This window comes from Ischnura elegans, chromosome 7, assembly GCF_921293095.1.
Source record: "Ischnura elegans chromosome 7, ioIscEleg1.1, whole genome shotgun sequence".
In the NCBI taxonomy this organism is placed as follows: Eukaryota; Metazoa; Arthropoda; class Insecta; order Odonata; family Coenagrionidae; genus Ischnura; species Ischnura elegans.
The window spans coordinates 71,872,715-71,890,925 of record NC_060252.1 but is presented as its reverse complement, the minus strand read 5'-3'; positions in this window follow the sequence as shown (position 1 = coordinate 71,890,925).

Here is an 18,211-nt window from a genome sequence, read left to right as displayed (position 1 = left end):
TTAAAAATTGCCACCAAAATCCGCTGCGATCATTTAAAGGAATGAGAATGATAGACCATAAAATCAATTTTGTTTACATCAACGATCATTGTAAAATGGATCGAACGAAAATTTACTTGCATTCTTTTTAGCTCGCGATGAAAAGTTTTTTTATTTTTTTTAAATTTTGAATTATTATTATTATCAGTTACTTTTAATTTATTTTCCTTTCTACCTTCCCAATTATAGTATATAATGCGATTTCGCTTCTGAGTGAACGACGCCACTTCAACTCTGGCACAAATAATCACCAGATTGCAAAAACATGCCTTTTTACCTCATGTCTGCCGTTTGACTGAATTTTTTCTATATTGGACAGATACAGCAGAGACTGCAACAGTTCTCTTAAATAACCTCTCTCATGACCCATCTCTCACTCATATTCTCCTAGCAAGTTTAACATCCCGAGAGTTGCACTAAGGGCGTAAAATCAGGATAATAAGGAAACTCTTTCAGAGAAAAAGAGTTTTTGCACTCCATGAACACTGACTTGAAGCACTGTCAAACTAGCATTTAAGAGATGATCAAAATTGAGTATATGGGTCCTTGAATGAAAAAATTATTTGCTTATTAAGTTAGACTCGTAAGCGAGTGCAAACCTCCGAGTAAATGAAGGGCAGGAGCTGAATTAAGCTTGTCACGACTGAACCTCTTGCTGTGAAAATGATATTACTCCGTTTTCTATAGCGTTATTTGCGAACGCTTGCGATGAGCATTATTTTTTTGAAAGTTACAAATAAGGTACAAGTACTTTTTCTGGATGAAGAGAGGTTACTTAGTATCCATGAATTCTGAGTAGGTTCAACGCTTTAAAAAAAATTACAAGAGAGATTTATTCATGCCAGTGAATGCAGAACTCTTTAAAATACAGAGCTAGCGTGCATACACCTGTGATTCTAAGCTTTCGCTCAAAAAACCTGAATTTGGTTTATTAAAAAGTAAAATTTAGTTTAATCATAAATTAAATTTTAACGCTAATGTTTAAAATGCATTAAATAATATAATGTTGAAAATATTTCATTGCAACACCCGACACGGATCCATGTAAGACATTTTCGCATGGGTACATTTGGTTTTAAAGAGTATGAGTAATTTCTTTCACACTACCTCAAGTTCCAACAGCTTTCTAAAATAAAATCTCTTTTTATAACTAATTCAAGTGGTCTAGCCGGACTTATAGACAAAAATTAACATTTAAGTAAAGAAATAAAGCTGTTAATTTATATGAGCTCGGAAACTATATTACCTTATGCAATTACATTCCCAGCGAAGTATTAGTGTGATCGTTGTTTAGATTTACATTCATGATAAAGCAAATAGTCTATGCATTTTCCATTATTATATCCAATGCCCATGGATACCGTTGATGGATTACGCCGCAATAGAGAGAGCTTATATGAAGACGAGCGACAAATTTCACACCAAACTTTGCGTAATCGGCTATCACTAATGCATTCTATCACAATGCATACTCAGAGAAGCCACTCTCCCATTGATTCTCAGGGCCGAAACCTGGGTGGCTTTTGTTCTTGATTCATTCACTGCGCCTTCCAATTGCCTTTCATTAATCCATAACGAATTGTTATTAATAATTGTTCACTTTCATTAACAGTGAAATTAATTTGCTTCAATCACTGTGAGTCCAGAAAGAGGCCGAGGTCATAGCACTTTAATTACGAGTCCATTACATTGATTTTCATTATTGTTTGTTACGTATTTGCTACGAAAATGTGAAGTAAATAAGTAAATGCTATTTGGAAATTTGTTCAGAATATTTCAAAGGTTAGTCGTATTTTAAAAAATAATTCAATGATAAAAAATCATTTCTTTCGCCGACGTTTCGGTTTTCATTGCAGTCATATCCATGGATTAAAAAGGTACGACCAACTTTCTAGAAATTCGAAAGAATTCAAATTCAGAGGTCGAAATATAAACCTTTACTTGCTAGTTTTATTCTTCTCAGTGTTAGGGCACGAAATCTTGGAACCTCATCATTGCCCCAGGTCCGGCAGAAACGTAAATATAGAGAGATATTTCACCGAATGAATGAGAAATATGAATCCGTGTCTCCCACAAAAAGTAAAGGAGTTAATGAATGTTTATAAGAACTCCTTATCAGTAGCATAATCACATCAACGCGCATCTAATTTATTTTTTTTGCAAACGGGCGGTGACGCCCTGCGAGGCGGGTTGCAGGATAGTACGTATATATTTATGTTAGCGTGATATTGGCGGTGTAGCTTAGACATTGATCTGTATCAGAACAAAGATAATACATTGGATACCATTCATATAATTGAAGATCGTTTTTCCGATCGATGTGTTAGTATAAGAGCCGATTCCGAATCATTTGCGTAATTGCAGAAAGAGACGAAAGAGTGTGTATCATTCGCAGATAATACTATTCTGGTAGATACTTAAATAACACAGGCCACCAGAAAAATTTTGTTTGAAAACTTTTTTTTATTTAAAAAGCTAATCTTTATAGATTTTTCTGTGCCGAATGCAAACCTGGCCTTAGTTTTTTTGTATCACCAATAGTTTACAAGCAATATGTATTTAATATTTAGTCTAATACCTCTATACGGTATATTTCTGTTTTCTACAACGTGATAAAATTGTTTGTATTTACTACAGCGTGATAATACAGGGTTCACTTGTCAACTGGAATTGGTCTACATTTTCTTTCCCTATTTTCCTTGAAGCTTCTTGTGTAGCTTTTTCTGCGATGAATCGCTTGCTGAACTTCTCGGTGAAGTACCAACAGTAGTCTCCCATTATCTTCGTTCATTAGACCTACTTTTAAATTTTATTATAACTATAAAAAAGCTGTTAAATTCTAAAAACATTGCTTGATTTCATAAATTTAACTGTAAAATGTGAATAAATAGTGGGTGATACAACTTTAAAACCATCATATTTGGATTCAGCAATTTTAAAAACATAAGAATTAGGTATTTTCAGTAAAAAAGTTTTTTCATTGTTGGCCTGCGTAATCAATAGTTACTCTATCTTATCTACGGTCCTTCTCGAATACCTTAGGTTCAAATTTAATTTATCACGCATTCCAGACGACACTATCGCAGTGTTTAATATGTATTCCATGATCAGTTTTACATTTCACGGCAGTATCGATTCGTGCAATGGATTTAAATCGAAGGGTCAAAATTGGATTGGGCTTAATTCTCCACCCCCAACTTGACATTTTGCCATAATGCCCGTGTTCGTGGCATTTCCCCTTCTAAATAATCCGACGCTCAATCAAAACACTTTGAAAGCGCTGATTTATGGAATGATTCGTTATCACGACCGCAAATCAAGGGATCACATCAAGTTAGCTCAAGTGGTTTGCATGTTACCACTGCGATTCTTTAGCAGAAAACAGCCATTCATCCCATTAAAAACGGAGCAATGGATTGAGAAAGGGTAGTTTCCTTCGTCAAAGAAAAGGAAAGGCATTGATTGCGATTCGTTGCCCACCATTAGTGTATTCATAATATACAAATTATTTGGTTTTAGAAATCCCAGTTTAGGCGAATGGCAATGGTCAATTTTAACCGCATTTGAAAAAGGCCAGATTGGCGGCCATGCGATGCCACTCCACGTGACGTCACAGGGACCAAGTTTCTATACGAGTAGATAGAAGTTTTACATCGTCTGAGATTACCAATTCATGTATGAGGCACAGAGCTCAGGGAACACCTATTAAAACTGCCTAAGGTCGGAAAGTGTTCTTCGTTTGATAAGGTATTAATAATCCTCATTTAAGCCAAGCGCTACCAGCTAGCAGGGTACTCCGCTACCTGCTAGAATCCTGCGTCGTATCAGCGCTCAAAGCCTCGCCCCAAGGTCACCTCACTTGCGGCAGCGGGAACCAGAACGACGTCACAAGGGGTTTTCCCGGCTTTCATACTTAGCCGTCGCGTTTGCGCGCGCTTGAAAATTTTCACTTTTCACTTAAACGTGAAAAATAGATATCGTCATTTAAAAATCTAAAAGCGTGAAATACGTACTCCAGGAGTAATAATCTTTCGATTTAGGCAACAAAAAAACAATAGGAAATCACCCTATTGCATTATAATTCTCAGCTACAACATAAATACACGTAGAAGTATTAGACAGTGGAAAAAATGCACAACAAAAAGTCAACTTCTTTTGCTCACATTAGTTTATTCCATGGAATTAAAGATCAGCAATGGATTCTTTTGCATGGAAAAATTTAGTTTAGCTATTCATTGATCCAGGTGTACATGACCGAGGACAGCAACTTAAAATGCCAATTATAGTAGGGAAATCTCCGAAACCCGTTTCAATTGAGTTACAAAAATCATCAACGGTAAAATAATTAACCCGCCCTAGGGCAAGACTAAGAATGGACACTTAAAACAGACATGGATCGAACAGATGAAACAGAAAATCTTGGCCTGTATACTAGAACTACCTCAACACTCATTTTATTTTCCATGATAATTAGCTATTTCTACTTGGTAGGAGTGCTGAGAAAATCAGTATAGATGGAAAGCCGGATAATTAGCAATGGATTGGTGTAGCGATTACATTTTGAGCACGTATGCTTCCAGCATTTTGATGGAAATTTATTGCCAAGCTTTGTGGCTCTAAGTATCTTCGGTAGTCTATTTATACAAATTTTCAAATAAATTCCCAGTTCAATTCTAGCTCTAATTATTTCTTCAATAATGCATTTCAGGATTATGGCTTCAGCATTAGGTTTGATGTGAACAACTTTCTTGATGGCCAATATGGTTTCCAAATAAAAATTATTAACCTGGTTAAACATTAATAATCTTGAATTCACCCTGAAGACGATGGCAGACTTAGCCTTCGAAACGTCTACGTTTATGTAAAAAAAATGGGCTGAAAACAGGCTCCGCCATTTTGTTATAAATCTATGGTTATTGATGAAACAAAATCTTTAGAAACCATTCAAATTGAAGAAAAATATTTTCCAATTATAATAGTATAACAGTTTTTTCGATAAAACTATTCATAAAATCACTGCACGAGGATAAAGTTGGGAATTTTCAGAAAAAATCGAGGGCGGTCGTTTTTCGCTAAATTTGTTCAACTTTGACCTCACATAAATTGAAAACACAGGAAACAAAATAATCTGGAAAGTTATGCACAATTTAGTTGAGAATATATACGCGAAGTTTCAACTTCCTAGCTCAAAAAAATCGTTTTTGAGGTTTTGGCCAGCTTTTTTCGATTCTAGCCCACTGTGCGTCGGTGCAGAAAAACCCTTGGACCCGGTTGGAAACCCGAGAGCTCTTCCTCCAGTCTATTCGCCAGGAAAACCTTAGATCCTTCATTCAGACTTTATTTTATTTTCTCTTACCATCAGTTTTTACTCATAAATTTCACAAACTCCCTTTGAGCTATAACTAATAGTAAAATTCTTGGAATAAATATATTGGGGAGGAATGCTTCTGTTACTTCATAACTTTGTGATATCAATATTACGTAGTGCATTACTACATTATCTAGTTTCCTATAAAGAATCCTTAGGTAGTCATCTGTGAAGAATTGCATTAATTTTCACCGGCAGTGGATGCAGTATTACCTCTCGCAATTCCACCTCCAATACAATTGAAAAAATAAACAGGATTCCAGGAGAAGATATCTGGGATCATATAGATCCAATCGAGAGAGTATATTTCAGATATGTTTTTGGTGGTATATCAATACACGTTAGACGGAACATCAATAAGTGACGGATAACTTTTGAGTAAGTTTTTTAAAAATCGAAGCCAACCGTGCTACCATGTAATGATGAGAAATTAAAGGTCTATAAAAGAGCATTACCTCCTATAAAGGAAATTAAGTTAAAAATGAAAGTAAAACTATTAATTCAATTGGATATTGTGTTTAAGAAAGAGGGCAAACTCTTCTGATATGAAGTCAACGCTCCTTTAGAATGATCAAATGTCACCCACAATGGATACTTCGATCCGCGGCACTACTCGAGATTCCTTAGGCACTCTGACCTTCGAGCTTGCGAACCAATGAGTCAAGTACCACCACGTTATTCGAAACCCATGAATTGGAAATAATCCCAAGACTATCAGTTGTCAAGCTTAGTTATTCTTTGCCTCCTAAAGAGCATTTAAAATTCATGAGGCTTGGGAAGCATTAAAAAGTTCAAATAATACGATTAGGCATGTTTCAGTAATATCATCATTATTAAGTCTCTTTCCTAGTCGAAAAAAATAACTCCATCTGCATAATATTCACGAAGGGAAGTAGACACAGAGGTAATATGCAGATACGGAAGGTACGAGGACAGAAAATGAAAATTCATAAGCTCCCAACATGGAGCGAGGATCTCTGTTTCTTAAGCGACGGAGGGTGGCAGGCGAAAAATTATAAAAGAAACAAAACTTCCCTTCGGGGAAGTACTCTTTGTGAATCGGAGGGGAGGAGGAGTAGGAAATGTGCTAGCGTACGTGTGGGGGGGGGGAAATGGCGGTACGAAAAGAAGTAGTGGTGGGGAGATTTTCGGAAGAAGAAAGAAACAGAAGATATCGCCGAATCGAAAGAAAAAGACTCCTTCTTCTTCCTTTTTGCCACCGAGAAATGAGTCAACGGAAGGAGTAGAGCATTCTGTGCCTCGAGGGCCACAATATGGCGCGCAAGGGAGGTTTTTAACGGCGCAGTGCGCGCGGAAGGACACCTAGCGGACGCGCCGCGAAAAAGGAAACAATGGAAAGAAGAAGCACGGAATTCGTGTCGGAGTGGGGGGGAGGGGAATCTTAACGGCTGCGGCCGCGTTTCCTGCAAGGAGGAAATGTGTGTGGAGGGGAATATTAAGTGTGGGGTGAAGGGTAGGAAGGGAATTAAATCGCAGAACGAAGACAACGAGTTGGGGTGGAGGTGAAATTTTGGAAGGAGGATGCGGGATAGTTAAAGGGGAAAATGAACATTGCAGAATATTCGCGAGGAAAAATCATTTTTCTTAGGCCAGTATACGAACCCGGATCTTTCGTATCCGCGATGGTCGTAGTCAAGAATATTACAAAATAGGATCCTCAACATCAGTGATGCCTACTTATAAAAAATATTGGGGGGGCCCTAACGGGAAACGGGATCTTGCCCCGGGAAATTGTATAAGTAGTGAGTTTTAAGTTTTTTAAGCATTTTAGAAGAGTCATATGATGAACATTAGAACCCTGATAACTCGAATCTCGATATCTGGACACTCCGGGGAAAATCGACAAGCCTGACACATATTTTTCTCAAACCCATGTCAAATTTGTGAGGGGGCTCGGGCCCCCTCAGGCTCCATGGAGTCGGCGGCACTGCTCAACGTCTAAAATCATTTCAGGCTCGATTTTGTGGAATTTTGCTATATCCATGATAAAAGCGCAAATGGTAATTTCCACACAATTTACTTTAACACTCGACCGACCATGGTTTCAACACAACACGACATGTTCAAACACCTTGAAAATGACTCAAAGTGTTGGAACCATGGTCGGTCGCTGAACGTTAAATTAAATAATGTGGAAATTACCATTTGTGTTTTTATCACAGGATCCTCAAGCCTGTCTCTAAATGTGTTGTCATACAACGCGCATGTAAATGGATTATCAAAAGTCCCCACTCGCGTCGCAATGGACAAATTAAGCCGAGGTTCAGTGGAGATATGGCATAATTAGGGGTGCCAACCAAAATTTATATGAATGATGATGCGATCTATCAAATTCATTATTTCTAACTGCCATTCCTCGTGATTAAAAACATTATACTTTAATTGATGGAAAAAGTGGATCCGATTGCACTCATCACTGCGCCGCATATGAATATTTAGAACTTTTTTTTACATATTCGATACGATTTTATACTCATGCTTAAAGTTCAGCGTTCTACCTTTTTTGTGACGATAGTAGTGCGAAACGACGATGGTAACACCTGAACAAATATTTCACCAAAGAAAATTGCGACCACGAGAACATCTAGACTATTATTTTACCACAAAAACTAATACCCGATACTAGGTTGCTGTGAAACTACCGTGTTTTTCCCTGTTCCGGGAGCGGCGCGATCCGCGAGGGTTCCTCCCGTAGCCCCCTGCTCATGAAATCGAACCCAATGAACCAGTTCGGTGGGGGCCAGATTTGCGCGAAGATGAGCAAAACTTGTGAGAAAACTCTGGAAAAATACATTTTTCAATAAAAAGTTTCCAACAAGAAGTTTGTATTTTTTTCCGTAGAATACGATCCTGCAATAAAAAATATGGGTTTCTATTTAAGAAAGGGAAGTTACCCCCTCTTTGACCTTGAAAATCGACTTCAAGGTCATTTTCAAAGTCACCATCGTATGTCCCCCGCTAAACCCTATAACTTTTGTCTGAAACATTTTTTCTCATTTTGCTTAGATATCGAGATATTCGGGGTGGGAACTTAAAATGGGACACCCTGTATAGTCAGTGGTGCCGTGGTGGCGGGACGCTAAGGAAACGTGGTTAACGATTTGCATAATAGTCAAGTAACATTTTTATCAATTTTGTAGCCACAAAATTTCTAAAATATTATACTGAACGAAAAATTTCGTGATAAAATGTAAATAATTACTTGCGATAAAAAAGACAATGAGTAATATTTCACTTCTAAAAAACGGATATTGCGTTCCGGCACAGCTAATTTTTCCATGACGTCAATGGCAACAATATATACCACTCTGAGCACACACCAAACCCAACTAACATCATTGTAGCCAACCTTAAAAATAAAAAAGTCCTTTTTTCCCGAGTTAGATCAGTCCGAAGATTGGGCTACTAACTGCAGTGGAATAAAATGCCTTGTTAAGTAAGTGCCATAACACCTGGCGCGGATTCAGAATATCTGGGTTCAAATTCAAATAGAGAAAACTGTTTTTTCTTCCGTGTAATTTCCGCTTCTTGAATGCACTTGGGGGTGACTCCGTAAAGACATACCGCTGGAAATTCCGCTGTTATTTACTTGAATGAGACACTCTCCTACCTATAACCTATATTTTCATGGAAAAAATTCAAAGAGCTACACATAAAGTAATTTTCAATTTAAAGCGTCTGAGAACCAATGTGAAAAAGTCAAATCTAATAACTTGTAAGTAATTTATTATAAATAAAAAGCGCGTTGATATGGTATACTTGAATTAATTTCAATTGAAGGGATAGCTAAAGACACTATTTGCATATTAATCGTTTGTGCTGATAGTGTTCATAGAGCATAGTATTCTATAAAGAGTAAAGAGCACAATAAATATTAGAGCAGGATTTGCGGTAGCTAATTGGGGAACGACATTGATGGTAGAACACTTAATGCTAATACTTACGATCCATCAATCGTAGCCTACGAATTATTAGGAGCAGTAAATAATGTGTTATTATAGGAACATGCAAATAAGGATTATGTGCTGAAAATATTGCATTATTGTTACGGGTGCTTGGCAGTCTGATGGGCAGAGCGGTTAGCTGCTTAAAGGCCCCAGGGTGCAGTCTACGGGCACTATCAAAATAAATCCTCCAAGTGCGAAGCGGGCAAGTGAAAGAAACAGGCTCACCTACCTTGAGTGTGTGATTTTAATTCGCCTGAGGCTTAGTCCGGGGAGAGCTCTATCTTCTTTTATTAATAGGTGATCGTCATTTTCAAGGTCTAGCAAAGGTCAGAACCTCGGTGCGTATGTTTAATTATAAGTGCGAAAAACTAGTAAAAGTAAATAACTAAGGGATTGCTTCTCTTTGATCGCCGTGATAAAAAATTCCACGAAGTAAAATTTTAAGGCAGCTTTTTTAGAATCATTTCGGGAGATAAAATGAACAACTTTATAAATTTCAAATACGTCACATACTCGACCGGATTTATGGCATCAGAAGGTATCATTTGGGCCAGATTTAGTATAGCAATGTCGCGACGCGTCGCCGGTTGAGGACGTTCTGAGCTCAGCACTCATCTATCCAAACCAACCGAGTTGAATCGTTCAGTAGAGAGCAACTGCTGGTAACAGCCTCCCTACCATTGTTGTGATTTTCATTAGCCTAAGGCTTAGTCCGGGGTGAGCTCTACGTTGACTCTACCCTCACCAATCCAAACAAACCTTCGAGTTGAATCTTTCAGTGAAGTGCAACTGCTGGTGATCCCCTCCCTACCATGGATGCGATTTTTACACTCCTGAATCTTGGTCCGGGGTGAGCTCTACCCTCATCAATCCAAAGAAACCTTCGAGTTGAATCGTTGAGTAAATTACAACTACTGGTGACTCCCTCCTTACCATGGGTGTGATTTTTATACTCTTGAATCTTAGTCCGGGGTGAACTTTACCCTCGCCAACTAAACTAACCTTGGAGTTGAATCGTTGAGTGAAGTGTCACTGTTGGAGACCCCTTAACCCGGGCGAGTATTTTTCATGCGTGCGAAGCTTAGACCGGAGTGAGCTTTACCCTCACCTATCCTAACCAAACTTCTAGTTGAATCAATGAGCGAAGAGCAACTTGTGGCAAACCCTTTCCCTGAGTGTGTTCTTCATACCATGAGGCTAAGTGCGGGGTGAGCATTAACCTATCCTATCCAAACCAACTTTCTCGTTGAAGCAATGAGTTAAGTCCAAGTACTGGTGACCTACCATGGTTGTGATTTTCATACGTCTGAGGCCTAGTCCATGGTGAGCTCTGCTCTCACCAATCAAAACCAACCTCAGTGTTGAATCGCTGAAACCTTCGAGCTGAATCATTTTGTGGAGAACAACTGCTGGTACAGGTACGCCGCAGTTTGGTCCGCGGTAAAAATTCTTGAATAGGGAAAATGTTACTTAGTGAGGCTTTGAACAAGGGATTGAATGAGGAGGAAAGAATGCGAGAAATGGCGGAGAGAGAGAGATAGAGATTAATAAATAACCGCGGCATGTTGTTGGAGGAAGGAAGGGAGTTGCCGTTTCCCGGGCTGCAAAGGAGGATGGCGGCGGAGAAAGAAAGGTTTTCGGAGGGTGTGAAAAATGGAATTGCCGGAAAGGGTGCGGTGGGTGGGGTGAGTTTGTGGAGGACAGATGGCGTCTTCTTTACTGCGTCCCTTCGGTGCGTTGCGGGAGGGAGAGATGGGCGAAATTAGGAGCGAGGGAAGGGTCGTCTTACGCAGCCGGGCAACAAAGGGGGTGGAGCGAGCAATCATCCTCGCAGCCACTCTTTCCTCTTTTTGAGAGGCTTAATTTTCTTAGCGGTGCGGTCCAGCGTGCGTGATGCCCGGGGAATGGCGAGAGGAAAGAGGTCATTGCTGCACCCGAGCATATCACATCACACACGCCATGGTGGGGAATTATAATTAGGAGAAAGAGGGGATTGAGACTTATGAATGACATTGCATTTCAAACATATTCCCCGATACTGTTCCTTCTTTTTCCTGAAAATCTACATCCTCACCATAAATTGCCTTCCTCTGTGTCCACTTATTTCCACCACTGTATGATATCATTCCGCATAATATTGATACTATGGTGCATACATTTCATTTAATCTTTTTATATTTATGTGATTTATTTTAACCCAGCTGCATGAACGCCGGTTAAATTCATATTAATTGCCATGTAAATAAATTACCGTGAAGAGCGGGAATGGAACCATGGATCTTTCCGAGACACTGCGCAGACTACCACGCTCTTCAGTTTCATTAATTCCCATGACAGTTTGACCGAGGTTCAACGTTGCTATCTGTGGAACTGAAGGACCTAAAGGTTCGGAAAGCCGTGGCAGTCCGTGGAGCAATTCCTCGTCGGGAAGAATTTTTCTTGCAGCAATAAATGTAAATTTCACGGCCGTTCACGTGGCAGGCTTGAAATAAACCACATTTACCGCCAAGGAAAGCGTTAAGTACTAGTTTGGGGTTCACCTTAGATATTGGCTTCTTTGAAGTACGGTCAAACGACCATGGGAAATAAAGAACCTGGATAGCGTAGTGGTCTACACGGTGGCTCCGAAAGCTCAAGGTTCGTGGTTCGATTTCCGGTCCAGGGGATTTTTTCAGGGAAATTAATGAGAATATTAATATACGCATCAATATGAATTCACAACAAGGGACAGAAAGGTACAGGAACACAAAACAAGGTATGGACTAAGACAACAGTGAAGTTATGGATGGTAGAAGCCAAAAATCAGAGGATAAAAATGCAACCTGTCTGTCCGAAACTGTGAGACTGTGAGAGAATGATTTATTAGTTATGCGCTTACAGGATGCTTGAATTTACCACGATTTGGACGGTTATTTAATTTTTAAAAATCCCATTACTCGAAACCAGTTGCATTAAATGTTGCTGTGCCCGAAAATGACGAATCAACGAGTCGAAACCACCGACTAAGAAATTGAAACTGCTTACAGCGTTATGTTATTAAAGTGGACACTCATGCTAACTTCTTTGCATTGTTTTATTTGTTTTTTCCAAGACATTTCGGCTCATATCGTTGAATCCATCTGACCACATCGTCCACCTTTACGAAGGGGCAATTCGCCTCGGGAAGGAAGTCAGCGACCGCTCTGAAAAAGAGGCAAGACGCAATGCCTTCCACACATCTCCCCAACAAATGAATCCCTTTGAGGATTCATTCTCATCCACTCCTTTTTGCTCCCGCCTTTTGATTCAGTGGCGGGTGACACGTGCAATCAACGATGGTTCCAAAGGATTTGGGACTACCGGTGAATGATGCTATAGGATCCCTCATACCCTTTATCATACCGCGTTTTAAGGTTCCTTGGGTCCCGACGTTTTGTCAGCAGACCATTCTGACATTATAAGGTCTGATATAAGGGTATTTCTCTCTTCCATGATTCACTTAGCCCATTTTTCATCGGGAACGATCGCCAATGTCTACCTACTCCACCCTTTTTTTTAATGGCAACGATATTGCTGAGAGTATACATGATAGTTGAATAATCGTTAGGAATCATTGTTAGTATTAATAAGTCTGAAAGAGTTGCATTTTCTGTTCAAAATATCTCATTGTATCACCACATATTCCAAACTAGTGCTTATAATCTCACGTACTTTAAAGTTCATGGTTTCCTCTCCTGATGTTAGGCCAATCCTCCCTTAAGAGCTTTGATATAATAGTAGTTCTAACGTAGGCTGGTAACTCGATCACATTTTTACACTAACGGTTCGACTTAAAGATCAAATGTCACTAAATTGTTTACTTTTCATCTAGAAATTTTCATTATGGTATTTGGAAGACGCTCATAATTTTATTTTTTACTAAGGTAACTCAAAGATATTATTGCCAAACAAGCAGCAATGATGATAATACACAATACTATTTGCGAACTTCAGTAATCGAAGGAGACTTACGATAATCGCCATTATAGTCAATTTAAGACTTTAAAAAAATGAAATATAAAAAAACTACGGTCATAGCACTGAAATTTAAAGGGAATGTAACACTGTTGTCCATGAATGTGTTACGTTTTATGAGAGCAAAGAAAACATCAAAACAACAGGTTCGATATGAATTGCAACTGTGTATAATCGGACAAGCTAATAATACCGTCGCAAAATCCTTTGAACGTACTCCGAAAGACAAACGTTTGATCGTCAGTGGAGGAAAAATTTTCATCTCAGTAATTCCCGCCATATTCGTGTTTATCAACTCAAACCTTATTTAGAAAATACAGCTAATTGTGATGATATATTATATGGTTTAATCTTTTCCTAATTATCTGATGCTATGAGCGTCGTATAATGGAAGGGATGAGGTCATATCCTTACCGCAATTTCCTGAACCGCTGATGCAACGCAAGACAAATGGTCTCCCTCCTATTCTCCGCTCCATTCAACAACTTCCCCAGCGTCTGGCTCTTCATCCTCCCTTCCTTCCTCTTCACATCCATCACACACGAACGCCCATGCGCTCTCGTAACAGCCTAATATCTGGAAATAAAGGGAAACAGGAGACATATAGAGACTGTCACTGGCAAGCATGGAGAATCATATCAGTTGGCAGTTCTTATAGGGTGTTTATAAAATAGTTATAAACCCATTTATCAAATGAAATATCTAATACTTTCCTGGAGTGTTCAATTTAAACATTTTGACGAGCATTGCATGAGTTATATCTTTACATTAAGTACGAAATGAAATTCAAAATGAGTTATATCTTTCAGAGAACATATGTCAGGTCTTGCAGCAGAAAGTCAAATCGTGTTTCGAGCCTTTGGAAGCAATAGGAAATATCATCCAGTGCAGAGCTCAATAAAAATATTGCTCGGATTAAATGTTTGAAAAAATATAATAAAGATTAATATTGAAGGAGCACAACACTTGTCCGTCTAATTGTTCGACTGTTATCATGCAGAATTTTATGCCTTTCCATACTCTTATTTTGAAGTTAGAAAGCTCGTAATATTCACTCATTATATTTTCAGTATTATCTGTAAACTCATGATAAATGTATAGCATAAAAGTTCACAGCCTCAAGTTTTAATTCGCTTTCAAGCGATGTGAGAGTATATTGCCCGACGATGAGAGCTAATTGATGTCACCAGACAACGATAATTTTTTCTGTGGTACAGGAGTCCTTTGTGTCCTTCAATTCTCTACAAAAAATGTCAAACAAATATAATAAATAACTTCCAAATCAGGGGTTTCATTTCCATAGAAACTTATAAAGAAAATTGCCAATGAATTAGAATACAGATTAACGTTTATTTTGAGTCATGTATTCCTGTGGCATATCATAACACATACGTTTGTTCGTATTGGATGTTTCACTTAATGCTAATGTTCGTTTTCCTCTTCCGGTGGTCGAAGCATTAATAAGATATAAGGTATAGTAATGCTATGTCATATTATGATCATTCAATATTCACGATCATATATAAAGAAAGAAAACATGCACACATATTTTATGATGCATCTCGATGCCCAGAATGTCTAACCGAGCTTATTTTAAAGCTATTTTAGTCTCATTTCTTTATCCAATCAACTACCAGTGCCATCTGCAGCAGAATATTCAATTCTCTGGGTCGTACTAATGACAGTTACATTTAATATAGATAATTCAAACGCTGATATATTTTATAATTTCCAAATTTTTCCATCACTTTCATTATTAGGCTAATAATTGTTATTTGAAATAAATAGACCAATTGGTTTTTTACGGTAAGAGTAAACTATTTTGTTTTTGATTAAATGTATGCCGTAATCATAGGTTCATTTAGTAATATTTTGTTCAAATTAGTAACAATTATTTCCTGTTTCTTCCAGCAGCTAGTTGAGCACCTTCAAGTTACCATTTAGAAGAACCTGTTTTCTGGCTAGAATCGTTAACAAAAAGGTCATGCGCGCAAGAAAACATTTTAGACCCAGATTTTGAATTTACAGTGCCTACATAAATATATTACATGGCATTGCATCAACAGAATATATCCTCCGTAATTTGTCCGATAAATGACCAATTTTTTTGTGCGAAAGAAGTGTGAGGATCTTTCGCAATATTGTTCATTGCGGGTGACTCCCGTAAAAGTTATCACCGCGGCTAGTCCCGGTATACTTTAAACCAATTTTTTTCATGATTGAGCAATGATTTTTCCAAATTATGTTCGAACCATGCATATTTGTCATATATCACCATATTCCAACATCCATAGGGGAACGATCGCACAACGGAAGTGGAGAATTATCAGCATAACTATTTTAAATACTATGCGTTAGTTATCTCATTCAAAGTGAGGCCATAACCGAGAACTATGGCTCTCATTCCAGCTTATTTGACCCAATATCTTCTGCGTAGAGGGTGACTGCCCTGCAGATAAGGGTAGGGGGCCCTTTGTTAGGAGGGGAAATGAATTACGCAAGTGCGTTATTGTTACTCATGTTATCCTTGCCACCTCATTATGGGGTATCCCGTTCAAAGGATCCTCTCGCGCTCCGTAATAATAAAATTCATTCTCTCGCAAAAAAATCTCACTTCTTTCCCTTCTCCCCCTTTTTTTACGCGTTCTTCTTTCTACACCTCCTCTTCCTACAGTCTCAATTTCCTTCTCTTTCATACCCAACCCTTCATTTTAGTCTCCCCAGCACTTCTCACACACCACCACAAGGGACCTCGGCATCCTATAGGAATGTCTCCCCAACCTCCTCTCCTTCGTTCGCTAAACTCGATCCCCCAACAACCACTGACGCCTCCCCACCCATTCTTCAGCGCTCCCTTCATTAAACTCATCCCCATGACTACGACCCATAAACTGACTCCTCTATCGCGCCTTGCGGAAGATAAAAAAAAGCAACCAAAAGCTACGATAAAAAGATAGATTGAGAAAAGCTATCCAATTCCGTTGGGTGACTAAAAACCTCGCCTAGCACAAAATAAATTTTACTTTTCATCATATCCTAAGAAAGGTGACTTACAATATGCTCCCGAATCCGAAAATCCCGTTACTACTTTATACATGTAATTTTGGTTGCTAAAAGAAGAAATATCTTGGAAATATATTTTTCTAATGTACCAAATTCTTCGTTAGGAAATTCCCATTTAGAAGTCTACAGGAATACGATAACAGTATGCGGATTCGTCATGTATTATATTGATAAAAAATGTCTTGAATTACTTTTGCGAAGTTTGAATAATGGTTTTATTACCTTTAGTATGTACCTAAAATACGTCGAAACCAGTCGATTGTCAATGAAGCGCAGAGAATTATTCCAATTGCCGCGTTAGAATCCCACGTTGATTCAAAAAATTCTGAATTTGCTGCATACGAAGAGTAATATTTTCAAAGTCCAAGATATGTTTAAAAAATAAATTAAGCTTAATATAGGAAAATTTAGGGCATAATAAAGAATCACGCGACAAAACATACAGAGTGGGTTATTAAACTTAAAAGGCCTTTACTTGCGGTATATCCATTTGTATTTGGATGAATTTGCCAAGAAGCAGTTGAATTTTCGTCATGCAAGGTGGGCAGTCATTGTACTGAATATTTATAGATTGGAAAACGAATAATTAGTCAGCATGTACAACGCATATGTATTTAAAGATATATACAGTGTGTACTCTACATTGAAGAACACGATCACGGTAGAATTGAAGAAATTGCTCAATGAAAAAGATAATAACAGAAACGTTCGGAGCAAGTTAAAGACATTTCTTTAATGCAAAAGTAATTTTTACAATTCTCATGGAACAGGAAGAAAAGGAGTTCTCGGTTGATCAACATTTTTAAATACGAAAAATCTTTTAAGCCAACAAACGATTCTGGGGTATTATTGACTGTCTTCTACCGTGGCTTTCAAGGAGAACTTAATTATGAAATGTATGATAAAAATATTGGATACCAAAAAAATATTTTGTATTTGAGCATTGTTTCAAGTTAGCTTCAATAAAAATTTAATGTATTAGCTTGACGAAATGTTAGCAATTTTCTCTGTTTTGGATAAAAAACACTATTTATTGCCATATTTTCAAACTTATGCGTAACTCAAATACATGATTAACATACTGTTTCCTCTAATAGTAAATTTAGCTAACAAGACCGCGATTGAAAGTTCATCGGGACCCTGTGGAAGAGTAAAACCATTTCAAGATATCTAGATTCCTCAATAACCCATTTCTTTCTTTCACTCACCGTAACCATTGAGCTATATCCTATCATTCTCAGCAAATGAAGATAAGAAAAGTCTAGCCCATAGAGGCATGAAGCCATCAAATGATACAAACCAGAGTTAGTACTGCTGACCGTTGAATTCAATGATGATGTAGGAAAAATATTTTTTCCGCAGACTTTATCAATAAATGATTTTTTTCAGTGCGCTTTCTGTCACATCAAAGATGCACTTATTTTTTTCCAGTATGGGATAATTTTACAGGGGAATTTTTTCTGATGGCAATTAATGTGAACATCAACGTACTTCAAGCGGCAGGTTTAACATTTAACGATCAAGCTTGGGTCTCAGAGACCTCAATGATTTAATAATCGTAAATGTTTCGGCGGCCTTGTTTTGTATTGGCTTGTTCGTGCTTGTATCTTTTCCTCTCGCCCCTAAGTGTCGCACAACCGCTCGCTGGGGTTAGGCATTCGCGTGCTTATCAAAGGTTAGTAAAAAAAAACTACAACGTCGCGTCTGAGAGAACTATGCTAGGTGGTTATGTGATTTTTCTTAAATTATTTATTTTCATTGTTTTAGCTAAAAAGGGTTC